The sequence below is a fragment of the Giraffa tippelskirchi genome, chromosome 12, assembly GCF_054371585.1.
Source record: "Giraffa tippelskirchi isolate mGirTip1 chromosome 12, T2T-mGirTip1v1.2.pri, whole genome shotgun sequence".
NCBI classification, from domain to species: Eukaryota; Metazoa; Chordata; class Mammalia; order Artiodactyla; family Giraffidae; genus Giraffa; species Giraffa tippelskirchi.
In genome coordinates, this window is record NC_137286.1 from 119369374 (window position 1) to 119384757 (window position 15384).

Genomic DNA, 15384 nt, shown 5'->3' on the forward strand with positions numbered 1-15384 from the left:
CATACAAAGCCAAGAAATCTTGTCAGATTTCATGAATTAATCCATTTCCTGAGAAATACTTTAATTATTCAGCAATAAGATTAACAATAGAGAATGTTGCTGAAACTACAGCTAGTATGTTTCCCAAAAGGAATCAGCAATTGTATCAAGACTTTCAAATACCTTTTCTCTTTACCTTAAATATTATTTCAAATTTAGTCAGGCTTCCCAGGTGGTTCAGTGGTAAAAATCCAAACAATCCGCCTGCCAGTGCAGGAGACTCTGGAGACACAGGTTTAATCTCTGGGTTGGGAAGATCCCCTAGAGTAGGAAATGGCAACCCACTCCAGTATTCCTGTCTGGAAATCCCATGGATAGAGGAGCCTGGTAGACTGTAGTCCATGGGGTCGCAAAGAGTCAGACATGACTGAGCGACAGCACAGCACAGAGGGAAGGAATAGTTTTTGAAAACATTCTGGCTGCAAAGTAACTTGTCAGAGTTGTTTACAATTAATTGGGATAGAACCACTGTCAATTAAAATTGATTTGCCACACCTTACTCTCCCAAAACAGCTGAGAGGCTAAAGGAGAAATTCAGCATGTCATTAAAATTTAGTGACACTCAGGATTGAAAGTGGTCTTAACAAATGAGGAGACAAGGGCAGAATGGGTGACTAAAATGTATTTCAAGCAATATAATTTCATTTAGCCATCACTGTTAGTTCACTCTTTGTTCATCTTTAATTTATATTTTCCCTGGCGGGGTGACTAAAATGAAGGCAGGTTTAAATAAAGAGAGGAAATAAAGGAACTAGATAATCCATGAATTTGAATAATGTAACATTTACCACAATAGAAATAGCCCACTTTTGGTGTTACCTCTAGGCCAAAAACCAAAACATAAAACAGAAACATTATTGTAACAAACTCACAAAAGACTTCAAAAATGGTCCACATCCAAAAAAAGAGGTCTTTTTAAAAAAAAATGATTTTTTTTGTTTTTCATTCAGAAGCAGAGGCATCAGTGCAACAGCCAAAACGGTCCCCTTTTATTAGTCCTTAAACTTCTCTCTTTCATTCACCAAAAGATATATAAACTTGGCTTGGGTGTACAAATAGCATTCATAAAAGCATACGTTATAATACAAATTATGGTCTATTTTCATTGAGTTAAAAAGAAACATTTTTATTCTTACATTTTCATTACAAGTTACTTCTAAGTGTCATATTCTGATTAAATGTCAATATATTTTTATGTCAGTATTTTTCTTCCTGTGAATGTATACAGGCCACGCACCATGGAATAAAGCTATTTATTACCTATAAAATCTTTTAGAGCAACTGCCCATGTAGATGACCTTGTTGACTTTGGTTATAATTCAGTGCATTGATAAAATCAAAACAATTTGGGAATGAGTTCAAGATAAAACTAGAAAGAAAAAAAAAAAACAAATAGCATATTTTTCAAATGACTCTAAACAGGTAAATGTTGATCCAATGCCACTTCTTTACCCATCTGGGTTTAAGTTGTAGTCTTTGGGCCTTGGGCCTTTTGTGGATGAATACTGTACAATATAATTCATTTAGAAAATTATCCTTAGATTAAAATAACATAATTTAATGAAAGTAAATTTATTTATGATCAAAAATGTTTTGTCTTAGATGTCTTAAACTACTCAATTAGATCTAGTTGATGCTATTGCTGTTACCTTATTCTGAACTATATAGATTAGGTAATTGATCTATTTCCAATTGATTGTGCTCATCTCTCCTGGAAAAGCCAGGCTTGGAAGCTGCTAATTCCATTTGCTTCTGCTGAACTGATTTGTTTTTCTTTTTAGCTTCTTTTGGCCAGATCGGATTTTGGCTTTGTTTACTTTTATACTTAACTTAGTTTATGATCTTTAGGTTTTCAGATATGTTAACGACTTCATGTTTTTAAAATACAGTCTAATTTGTGAGACATACTATGGAGGATCACAAAAAAGTCAAGAAGAGGAAGTTAAGTACCAAACTGCCTTTTCCATTTTATAGGAGAATGGATTTACTTGGATATAAATAAATGCCCTTGAAGACTTACCCACACAAAGATTAGTTGCTTTGTCCAGAGGTATATCGCTGTCAAGGAAAGACTCAAACTCAAGATTTTTAATCTTTCTCTGTTTCAGCAGAGTATTTATAATCAATAAACATTTTCTGAACCCTAAAATACTAGACAGTAGAATACATAGAGGATACATCTGTCTACAAAAAATTAATAGTCAGTCCAAGAAAGATATAGAGAATTTTATTTGAGCTAACCTGAGGATTATAATCTGGAAGTTAGTCTCTCAGAAAGCCCTGAGGACTGTTGCGAAGGGGTAAGGGGGGAGTCCAGCATCTATGTGGTTCTGGCAAAGCAGGTATATGCAGTCAAGCACACAGCCTGGCAGAAGTTTACCGCTAGTCACAAGTAGCAGATATCTTAGTTTATGATTTTAGTGCTTTCTAAGTATGGGAAGATGTAAGAATCCAGGTTCATAAAAATTTTTCTCCTGAAAATTTCTAACTCTCTAAGGGCCAGTTCTGCCAGTTTTCCCAGAGCACAAAGTGCCTCGTCCTGATCTTTGCCCTGAGTTCCTTTCAGGGTGTATTGGAGGTCAGGGACAGCAGTGGCTAAAGGCTTGATTCTTAGAGAACTGAGTGATGGTCAGCATTCTTCATTTTACAATCCCCTCCCTTTCAGTGTTAATTTCAATGCAGGTTTGGGGGGGGGGTATCTCATGATCAATTTGCCCCAAGGTGCTAGGAATGCACATCCCCAGATCAGGCGAGGAGTTTGCTGGTGGGCCACTCACTGTGCTCTTCCTGTTAACAGTAACCAAAACTCTCTGGACCGCTTGTCTTACTTGCCTGCCATGGTCCAAGAAATGGTTCCCTCTTGCTGCTTTTCTGCATATCTACAATTATTGATCTATCACACACTATCACAATCATTGATCTTATAGAATTGAATATTTTGTCAATATTTGAAATCACCTAATTATCACTCTTTTTATCAGGGGTTCAGTCACAAATTTGGTAATGCAAGAAACAATAGTCTTGTAAACTAGGCGGAGTACAAGTAATCGAGCTAGTAACAGTAACGGGGTCAGAAGAGGAGACACAGACGTAGAGAACAGACTTGTGGACACAGCAAGGGAAGGAGAGGGTGAGGACAAACTGAGGAAGCAGCCTTGACATATATACACTACCATGTCTAAAACACATAGCTAGAGGGAAGCTGCTGAATAACACAGGCAGCCCAGCCTGGCCCTCTGTGATGACTCTGAAGGACAGGATGGGGTGGGGAGGTGGGAGGGAGGCTCATATATACATATACATATATATATATATAATGACACACATATGACTGATTCACAATGTTGTATGGCAGAAATCGACACAACATTGTAAAGCAATTAACCTCCACATAAAAAGAGTTAAATGTGAAAAGTAAGAAAAAAATAGGGTCAGAAGTAAATATTTAAGCTAAGGCAATTACTTAGGGAAATTACTTAAGGGAAATTATTGGCTTTGTATATAAAGCTTACCAAAGATATGTGCATTTACAACATGTGTGATGGGCCGTCTAACTCCTTGGAGGATTGAGAAAGGAATGCTATCTTCTAAAATCTACCATCTTCTGATGCCAGGAGAAGAAAAATGACCTTTACAGCTAAGCAGGGATTTCTGCCACTGGGGCAGGCTGGCTGACACATGAGGCAGCTGCACAGTGCACACTAGCAGGGAGGGAGGAGGCCCAAATGGGCAGAAAAAATGTCTATGTTTAAATTTTTCTTGTCTTGCTTTAAAATATGAATTTTATTTCACTATGTCTCTTACCTTAAAAAGTATGTCCTCAAGTTAAAGAGATAGGACATCAGGGAAAATAGGAGACACGTAGCACATGATATAATGAGAAGGCCTACGGTCTGTGTCGGGAGGATGTTAGTACCGTCACTTTACCTCTCTACCTCTGGTTACATCTGTGAAATAAAGACATTTATATTCAGTTCAGTTCAGTTGCTCAGTCGTGTCCGATTCTTTGCAACACCATGAACTGCAGCACGCCAGGCCTCCCTGTCCATCACCAACTCCCGGAGTCCACCCAAACCCATGTCCATTGAGTCAGTGATGCCATCCAACCATCTCATCCTCTGTTGTCTCCTTCTCCTCCTGCCTTCAGTCTTTCCCAGGATCAGGGTCTTTTCAAATGAGTCAGCTCTTCACATCAGGTGGCCAAAGTATTGTAGTTTCAGCTTCAGCATCAGTCCTTCCAATGAACACCCAGGACTGATCTCCTTTAGGATGGACTGGTTGGATCTCCTTGCAGTCCAAGGGACTCTCAAGAGTCTTCTCCAACACCACAGTTCAAAAGCATCAATTCTTCGGCGCTCAGCTTTCTTCACCGTCCAACTCTCACATCCATACATGATCAATGGAAAAACCATAGCCTTGACATTTATATTGGCTCTGCCTGATTACATGGGTACAGTAAGGATCAGATCAAAAGAATGTGAAATGCTCAGGCAAATCATATTGGAATTATGTAATTGAAAATTTGATAATGAAGAAACATTTTAATAATTATACTATTTTAAATATGACAAATGTCAAAATCCCATATTGAATTTCTTTAGTCTACAAAAATGGGGATTTTGGAAATCATCCTAAGGATTAGTCAGGAAGACCTAATTCTTGTTGCTTTTCCCTTTGTGATGTCAATATGTCACATTTCCCAAGAAGACAGACTACTTCTTAATACTTCTAACATCAATCTCTGAAGAAGTTTTTACATCACTGAGGTTGTCCACACAATCTTGGAAAAGGCACCTCTTTCCCGAAAGAAAACTTCCCCCATCTTTAGATCCAGAAGTTGTACTTAATTAGTCTCAGGGAACTCTGATTTCCTTTGTTAGTGACTGGCTCAGTAGGAGGCTTATGACTCAACTGAGAACAAAGAAAAGTCCCCTTGCTTAAAGATACCTGCTAGAGGGAATAGCTTCTCTTGTTCTACTGGATTTTTTTAAGGGAACTACTAAGACCATGCTACTGTCTGTGCCTGAAGCCAACTCTTAAGAATTGCAGATCACAGGTAGAAAGAATATGAATCACTATAGCATCACAGAGCTATGGATTCAGCCACCTCTTAAGAGCAGTAATCAGTGTTCTACCAGTGATCTTTCTGTTATATAAGAAAGTAAATTTCCTTAATATTTAAGCTAATTTGAGTTAAATCTTTGTTACTGTTAGATGAAAGGAGTCTGGTCTAACATATATATCATAATAACATTTATGTAGTTCTTATAATGAACAAGACCCATGATGAATACTCCAAACATTATCTCACTTTATCACATCATCCTCCAGACCTTCTAAATGTTGTCATTTGCAGATGAGGAAACCAAGGACAAATTAAGTGACTTGTCCAAGATCCCATAGGCCAGGTTTAAAGCTCAGGCAGTCTGCTTCTAGACCCTTTCTTTTTTAACAAACATTCTTCTAGAGTATTTAATAATACCTGATTAAAACTATGGAAAAAGCCATTTTTCTTTTAAAATGCACTTGAAAAACTAAACACACAATAGATAGAATTATTACACTGTTTCCAATTTTCTATCCATTTCACAAGTATAACAAGCCAAAAGTTTGTTTAGTGACCCTATTTCTCTTAGACTCTCATGGATTTCCCCCAAAGATGAAAGAAATAACAGAATTAACTTTGTAGGGAAGCCAGTGGAATGTGTAATCTTTAATGAATACGCTGTGCATGCATGTGTGTAAGTCTCTTCAGTTGTGTCTGACTCTTTGTGACCCCATGAACCACAGCCTACCAGGCTCCTCTGTCTGTGGGATTTTCCAGACAAGAATACTGGAGTGGGTTGCCATGCCCTCCTCCAGGGTATCTTCCTGACCCAGGAATTGAACCCGTGTCTCTTATGTTTCCTGCAATGGCAGGTGGGTTCTTTACCACTAGCACTACCTGGGAAGCCTGATAAGCTGTAGTTAACATTAATTCACAATTTTAAAATGGAAGTATAAACACTGCTATAATAGCAAAGAACATCTGGACCCCCTAACCAGAAAGCAGGGGTCTTATACCTATTTTGTTGTAAAGAACATAGAAACAGTCAAACAGTGTATGATTTTTTTCTTCTTAAACAGACTGCTGATCCAACTCAACCAGGTTTATGATTAAACTTGGTTTAATGATTTGGTTTTGCTCAGGACCAGATTCCCCAGGTTGGAATGGGAACTGTAGAGTTGTGAATACTCAGAGTCAAGTGGACACCCGATGATGAACCACTGGGAAAAAATGAGGCTCAAAAGTCCAAGAGACAGAAACCTAGTGCCAAAGCCATGGGTAAAAGACAGCAATCAGCACAAGGGACAAAAAGCACTTGATCTTGAAGTCAGAATTCTAGCAGACCAGAACCACTCCAACAGGACATGACTTTTCAGAAGAACCATCTCCACTACTTCTAGGTATTCATGCTCCCTTGAAGAACTAAAGAACCTCTTGATGAAAGTGAAAGAGGAGAGTGAAAAAGTTGGCTTAAAGCTCAACATTCAGAAAACTAAGGTCATGGCATCTGGTCCCATCACTTCATGGCAAATAGATGGGGAAACAGTGGAAACAGTGACAGACTTTATTTGGGGGGGCTCCAAAATCACTGCAGATGGTGATTGCAGCCATGAAATTAAAAGACGCTTGCTTCTTGGAAGAAAAGTTATGACCAAAATAGACAGCATATTAAAAACCAGAGACATTACTTTGCCAACAAAGGTCCGTCTAGTCAAAGCAATGGTTTTTCCAGTAGTCATGGATGGATATGAGAGTTGGACTAATAAGAAAGCTGAGCACTGAAGAATTGATGCTTTTGAACTGTGGTGTTGGAGAAGACTCTTGAGAGTCCCTTGGACTGCAAGGAGATCCAACCAGTCCATCCTAAAGGAGATGAGTCCTGAATATTCATTGGAAGGACTGATGGTGAAGCTGAAACTCCAATACTTCGGCCACCTGATACAAAGAACTGACTCACTGGGAAAGACCCTGATGCTGGGAAAGATTGAAGGCAAGAGGAGAAGGGGACGACAGAGGATGAGATGGTTGGATGGTACCACTGACTTAACAGACATGAGTTTGAGTAAACTCTGGGAGTTGGTGATGGACAGGGAAGCCTGGCATGCTGCAGTCCATATGGTCAAAAACAGTCAGACATGACTGAGCAACTGAACTGAACTGAACTGAAGGAGCCATAAGGTATATGGTGACTGAGAAGATAACAATGGCTTCAAAGACTGAGTCCAGGCAGACCTCCAAGGATCTCAAAATAAAAGCCAAGATTTAAACACTTAAATGTGAATGACCTTAGTGGCTCATATCAAAAGGTTTCTTGCCATGGTGAAAATCTGAAAGCAGAATCTTCCTATTGGTGCAGCAAATTATCTCAAGTAAGACACAGCACGAGAAGGCACAGCTGTTATGACAATTATAAAGGTCAATAATTCTCAAGTACACTTGAAGATGTTAAAGTGTTAATAATATTCAAACAGTGCAAAAGAGTAAAGACCAAGTGTCCTTTACATAATCCTTCCATCAAAAGGCATCAAGATTAACTGAAATTCAAATCTGGACTGCAGGACAGCTATCTGGAAAAAATGTTGCAAAACTACAACATGGCAAAGAAGTCAGTCTACAAAGATGAAATGAACTGTAGCCCACTGGACACATATTATGTATCACAGGCCATACCAGACCATGCATGCCAGTGACTGTCAATATTCAAACCTGACATAATTTCAGTGTTAAATATTAAATATTTACCAGCTGGTGCATCACTGGATCAGTGGGCTCATCCACCTCTCTGGAGTACACACAAAAATAAATGAATAGATTTGGGCTTCCACCAGCAGGAACAGTTTTCCTGAAAATTGGAAATCAATGATACCACTATGGTTACATCAATAGGTTAAGTAATTAATGGAGGCTGCTGTCATTTTTTTTTTAACTACTATAATAACAAGAAAGACAAGGTAAAGAAAAAATAAGATTTTTTTTTTATGTTTGCTTTATGTACTTTGAATTTGTAAAATGAATTCTTAGAGAAGTCTGAGGCTACATGGACTTTTTCAAGGAACATATTATCCCAAACTAACAATGTCTCCTAATACTAAATCCAGTTCCTGTCAATCTGTCCTTAAAAATACTTTAGGTTCAGATTTTCAGTTCCTGTCTATGCTAAGAAAAAGCATGATGACTAAACTTCTTAAGGAGGAATGGGAGATGGAGCTGCAATAAACAGTGTCATAGAAACAGGTTAAAGAAAGAAAAAATATGTATGTTTTTCTTTTAATCTATATGGTATTCTATTAACTCTCACACCATATAACATCTGCTGAAACAATAAAGCTCCCAAGTCATGACTTAATCATGGAAAATTCTGCTGTTAATGTTGTTTATCTGAAATGATGACATTGGGCTCTGAAATATGAAAATGAAAGTGTTAGTCGCTCAGTTGTGTCCAAATCTTTGCAACCCCATAGACTGTAGCCTGCCAGGTTACTCTGTCCATGGGATTTTCCAGGCAAGAATGCCAGAGTGGGTTGTCATTCCCTTCTCCAGGGGATCTTCCAGACCCAGAGACAGAACCAAGGTCTACTGAATTGCAGGCAGATTCTTTACCGTCTGAGATACCAGGGCTACTGACATTGGGCTCAAAGAGTAGATAACTGGTCTTGGAAACTTATTTAAGGAAATGATTTATACTAAGATTGTGAATAAAATACTAAGTTGGTGCCTTTATCCATCTCTTCAATAGCCTAAATGAGGTCTTCCGGTAGTGTGACAATAACACCTTTGTGAAGTGGCTATGACAAAACCCAATCTAAGACATGTCATAGAATCTTCAGACACACCAGTCAGAGGATTCATCCCTGAATAGCTTATTCCTATTAACTTGAATCAAAGAGTTGGCCCCAGTTAATTCGAAGGAGGTCTAGAAAAGCATCTAACCCTGCTTCACTGACTACGTTAAAGCCTTTGACTGTGTGGATCACAACAAACTGTGGTAAAGTCCTAAAGAGATGGGAATACCAGACCACCTGACCTGCCTCCTGAGAAATATGTGTGCAGGACAAGAAACAACAGTTAGAACTGGATATGGAACAACAGACTGGTTCCAAATAGGGAAAGGAGTAGGTCAAGGCTGTATATTGTCACCCTGCTTATTTAACTTATATGCAGAGAACATCATGAGAAATGCTGGGCTGGAACAGCACAAGCTGGAATCAAGATTTCTGGGAGAAATAACAACAACTTCAGATACGCAGATGATACCACTCTAATGGCAGAAAGTGAAGAGGAACTAAAGGGCCTCTTGATAAGGCTAAAAGAGGAAAGTGAAAAAGCTAGCTTAAAACTCAGCATTCAAAAACTAAGATCATGGCATCTGGTCCCATCACTTCGTAGCAAATAGATGGGGACAAAGTAGAAAAAGTGACAGAATTTATTTTCTTGGATTCCAAAATCACTGTGGACAGTGACAGTGGCTACAAAATTAAAAGGCACTTGCTCCTTGAAAGAAAAGCTATGACAAACCTAGACAGCATATTAAAAAGCAGAGACATCACTCTGTCAACAAAGATCTGTCTAGTCAAAGCTATGGTTTTTCTAGTAGTCATGTATGGATGTGAGAGTTGGACCATAAAGAAGGCTGAGCACTGGAAGAACTGATGCTTTCAAATTCTGGTGCTGGAGAAGACTCTTAAGAGTTCATTGGACAGCAAAGAGATCAAACCAGTCAACCCTAAAGGAAATCAACCCTGAATATTTGGAAGGACTAATACTGGAGCTGAAGCTCCAATACTTTGGCCACCTGATGCAAAAAGCCAACTCATTTGAAAAAACCCTGATGCTGGGAAAGATCAGGGGCAGGAGGAGAAGAGAGTGATGGAGGATGAAATGATTGGATGATATCACCAACTCAATGGACATGAGTTTGAGCAAACTCCAGGAGACAGTGAAGGACAGAGAAGCCTGGAGTGCTGCAGTTCATGGGGTCACAAGTAGTCAGACACGACTAAGTGAATGAACAGCAACAACAACTGAAAGGATGAGACAACAGTGACAAAGGATATTAATGGGGCACATTGATGGAACCAGAAAATATGTCTCTTCTTTGAGAACTGGCACTAATTAAAAGGAAAATATAAGTTACAATTTATTTCTAGCCAGAAGAGCTACAACATAGAAAACCATTTCAGGAACCTAAAAATACATTGTTTCTTCCATTGCTATTTTGAAAAATTGTCTTTCCTTGTATGATAATATTCAATAAGATTCAGAACATTTGAAATGAACAGAGACTTGTTAGCTTTTGTCTGTGCCATAAATCTGTTCTTTATTATTTTACTTATCCTTTCTCTGTATTTCCTCATGTGCAATATAAAAAAGATTCCTAAAAGTTAGATTATTTTTCTACAGAATCTATGTTTTTATGAAAATTCAAAGCTAGAAAGCATTGCTTACAAAATAATATGCAAGCAGACGTGTCAATAGTAAGAGCTAGCTCAAAATGCCCCTGTCAGTAATCACTTAAGTTGTAAATAGATTTAATCTGGCTTGGTCTTCTTTTCATTTCTTTGTTCTTCTAATCTATACAGATTCCAGAAACTCCCTGTAGGAAACAGCCCAGTTAGTGTATATTTCCTGCAGCTTCTGTATCAAGCCATACTAAAAAAGCAGATGCCAATAATGCCACCTCTTATTAAAGTGATAATCTCATTCATTAAGCATTCAGCATTTGTTTACTGAGCCTCTACTATGAGCTACTACTGGTAAGTTAGATGATGAACAGATAGGACAGTAATCTGGCAGCAAATCATCCAATGCCAAGTGTTTTTTTTTTTCAATTAAATATGGTCCAAATGTGAAAAGAAAGTGAAAATGTTAGTCATTCATTCGTGTTGACTCTGCAACTCCATGGACTGTAGCCTGCCAGACTTCTCTGTCCTTGGAATTCTCCAGGAAAGAATACTGGAGTGGGTTGCCATTCCCTTCTCCAGGGGATCTCCCTGACCCAGAGATTGAACCCAGGTCTCCTCCATTGCAGGCAGATCTTTTTTTTCATCTGAGCCATCAGGGAAGCCCCTTCAAATGTGAAAACGTGCATGTAAAATTTGGAGGTAAAGAATATTCAGCTCTCAAAACTCCTCTTGGTGCAAGCATTGCACATTTTAGTGAGATTTGAGACACCAGAGGACACATTCAAGTAAAAGATTTTCATTCAAGTGTTTTCTAAGAATCAGAAACCTGTTAAATGTGGCCTCATGTTCTAGGTCCTGTGATGGGTGAGCAACAAGCCAGGGGTAGGAGTAGTGAAAAAGCTGGATCATTCTGCATAATAGAGGGCAAAAGAGTTTGAAGACCTCTGGGGAAATTTACAAGAAGGAAGAGGACACAGAGAAACAGAGGCAAGAAGGAAGAAACAGCAGCAGAGTCTTGGTAGGAACGAGGCCAAGAAAGAAATCCAGTTAATGTAAGTTATCTAGTATGATTTTATTTTCACCCTAGTCATTAAGTTTCTTGGTGTTTGATAATCTTGATACAACTTCCTGGTCAACTCATAAACTTCAATCTTGATTATTTTCTGATTGAATTGACTAATTATTCAATGTCATGATGCTATGTTCTCATGCCATTTCAACTATCAGTTCAGTTCAGTCGCTCAGTAGTGTCCGACTCTTTGCAACCCCATGGACTGCAGCACACCAGGCTTCCCTGTCCATCACCACTCCTGGAGTTGTTCACACTCATGTCCATCGAGTCAGTGATGTCATAATTTAGTGCATAGTATGATTAAATTAAAATTGGGGCTATGAATATGATGACATATCATGCTTGTGATTATTATCTTACAAGGCAAAAGAGACTTTGCAGGTATAATTAAGGCTGTTAGTTCTTAGTAAGGTGCTTATTTCCATGCATATATTAGAGTGATATTGAACTGTTTCTAGTAGGTAACTGTGTGAACCATTTTTAACAAATAGATAATTGTATGGAATCTGATTCCATTTATTTATTTATTTATTTATTTATTTTAACTGACAAAGCAGAAGACTATTGGGAAGGGGTGCCTAGGCAGAGAGCAGTAGGGGAAGGCAGCCCAGGAGAACTACTCTGCCACATGGCTTGCAGTCTCAGGTTTTATGGTAACAGAGTTAATTTCTGGGTTGTCCCTGGCCACTCATCTTGATTGACCCATACCGAGTCTGACTCAGGGTCCTTCCTAGTGGTGCATGCATCTCTCAGCCAAGACAGATTCCAGCATACTGAGTCCATTTTTGATGCTTGATGGAAACATCTCTCAAGTCCTACCATGCTCTATGTTACATAATAAGGTTTGTATGTTACTCAGTCGTGTCTGACTCTTCTCCACCCCATGGATTGTAGCCTGCCAGGCTCCTCTGTCCATGGGATTCTTCAGGTAAGAGTACTGGAGTGGGTTGCCATTTCCTCCTCCAGGGAATCTTCCCAACCCAGGGATGGAACCTGGGTCTCCTGCACTGCAGGCAGAATCTTTATTGTCAAAGCCACCAGGGGGCTCTATGTTACATAATATAGGACACCTATTCCTACTCAATCCTCCCACCATGTTCCTCCATTCCATATCTTCAGTAAACATCATCCAAAAAATACACTAACAAAAATTTTTGATGTTTATTGGATTTCTTGACAAAACCATTGACTGTACAGTGATCCAAATCTGGGTTGATGCAGCCTGAAACAGAATCAGGGTGTGGTTGAGGGGTGGCTAGCATTGGGTTGGTTAGATACATAAAATCTAAAAGCAGGGTAGATCCAGGGTTTCTGGGGCCTAAAGTGATAAAAATTGGAGGAATTACCTTTTAAGGAAAACAATTCCACAAAAGTACAAAGTTGAAAACAGGGCCTAGGAAGGCGCCCAGATAAGTGAAGCGTACTGAAACTAAAGTTTCATTTGCGTCAAAGCAAATCCACCTCTGCCTATAAATCAGTGAAATCATGGAGATTTCTAAAAGAAATATAACTATTTTGCAACACTATTCTTTAGATAAGACAAGAACCTCAGAACTCTGGATAGAATGGAGAAAAGATGCTGCTGCTGCTAAGTCGCTTCAGTCGTGTCCGACTCTGTGTGACCCCACAGATGGCAGCCCACCAGGCTCCTCTGTCCCTGGGATTCTCCAGGCAAGAACACTGGAGTGGGTTGCCATTTCCTTCTCCAATGCATGAAAGTGAAAAGTGAAAGTGAAGTCGCTCAGTCGTGTCCAACTCTTCGCAACCCCATGGACTGCAGCCTACCAGGCTCCTCCGTCCATGGGATTCTCCAGGCAAGAGTGCTGGAGTGGGTTGCCATTGCCTTCTCCAGGAGAAAAGATGGGGAACGTATAAAAATTAATTTGTTTGTAATGTCAATGTTTATCATTTATCATCTAAATCATTTCCTATGTCCCTATCATTGACATATTCTTTTAATTAAATGCATGTCAGATATAGAAGCCATCTCATTATGCTGCTATAATCAGACGGGAGCAGTTTATGTCATTACACTTAAATGCATGGTAATTCCCAGTGTCAAGGTAAGTATATATAGAATGTTAATTGCACTGGTTTCCAGTTCCTCTTATTAAAATTTGCAATCTGCATAAATTATAGACTACATTATTATTATAATTATGGTGTAAAATAAATAGAAAGTAGATTGGACTCGGTTCTTTTTAAGTTCTTCTAACAATGAGGGATGTCCATCTAAGAAAGAAGAAAGAGACATCACAGCAGTCTTTGACCATCCAGCTTTCCTAATCTATGCCTTTACTTCAGCTCAGTGCCTTTCCTTTCAGAATATTCAACTGAGAATCTACACAAAAACATCAGAAGAACATAAAAAGTATGTCAAAGAATCAGATTTTTTAATCCGAACATTGTCTTTGTACCTGCAATCATGTTAACATTGTGTTAGGTGATATGGCTTAAGGGTGGGGGCTTAGTTGCTTCAGTCATGTCTGACTCTTTGCAACCCTATAGACTGTAGCCCACCAGGCTCCTCTGTCCATGGGATTCTTCAGGCAAGAATATTGGAGTGGGTTGCCATGCCCTCCTCTAGGGGATCTTCTTGAGCCAGGAATTGATCCCATATCTCCTGTGATTTCTGCATTGCAGGTGGATTCTTGACCGCTGAGCCATCAGGGAAGCCCAGCTTAAGGGACAGCAGGATGTAAAACTCCATCCCATGGTCTGCTTTGCCACAGTACTGAGCATGCTGGGCCAGCCTCCCTCCCCCTGTGTCCTGTCAACAACCTCTGCTTTCCATTTGAAAAACCAAACCCCTTCCCATTCTTTTGGTCCCATGGACACTGGAAAAAGGGCATATGATCCAGGCCAGACTAATCGGATTGTCTTTCCTGGGAGGCTCCATCTATCTACAACAGCAGGAAAAACAGATGGAAGCCATTAGGGCTGGGTTTCTCCAAGGGCACTGTGACATGGTCAGTGGATTCCTGACAAACCCCTGGACTTGTTCCAGCTCCTGTCCTTCCAGAGGCTTGGGGATTCAACAGTTCTTTGGAATGTGTAAGAGCTCCAGAATCCTTCCTACAAAATCCTTATATGCTTAAGTGAGAAAGAATCAGTATCTATTGCTTGCAATCAGTGTGCCCTAATGTGGGAAGTGTTAGTCACTCAACTGTGTCTAACCCTCAGCGACCCCACAGACTATACTGCACCAGGCTCCTCTGCCCATGGGATTCTTCAGGCAAGAATACTGGAGTGGGTTGCCATTCCCTTCTCCAGGGGATCTTCTGAACCCAGGGATCAAACCTGGGTCTCTGGCATCTGATCCACCAGAGAACATGGGAAGAGATGTGCTGACCCCTCTGTGGAAGGTAAGTTAGCATTAAATTAACAGGGCCTCACTATCTGAGTTCCCAGTTGTGTTCAATTCTCCCTTTTATCTTGGATCTACTTTTGAGAAAAATCTAAAAGCAGACTTAAAAATTCCCTTCCTTTCCCCCCTCAAAAAACGTTTCATGAAAAGTTTAAAAATATTTAGTTCCTTTCATACTTCACCAAAGCTGCCATACTGTGTCTAAAAATACATGCAAAATGCAATATGAGAATAATGGTGTCTTATATGGAAATCCCCAAAAGAAATTTTTTTTTTCAAATGCTTATAAAAGCCAGATGAATTTTGGAGTTAAAAAATTGTCTCTTGTGGTTTGAGACCTCACAGAGATTTTTTTTAAAACCGTCTTTAAGATCTAATTTGCAAGTTTGTAGTCACTCCTGGGGGACTTTTAGTTTTAAAACAATTTCAAAAATGATTAGCTAGTTTTTAAGTTATT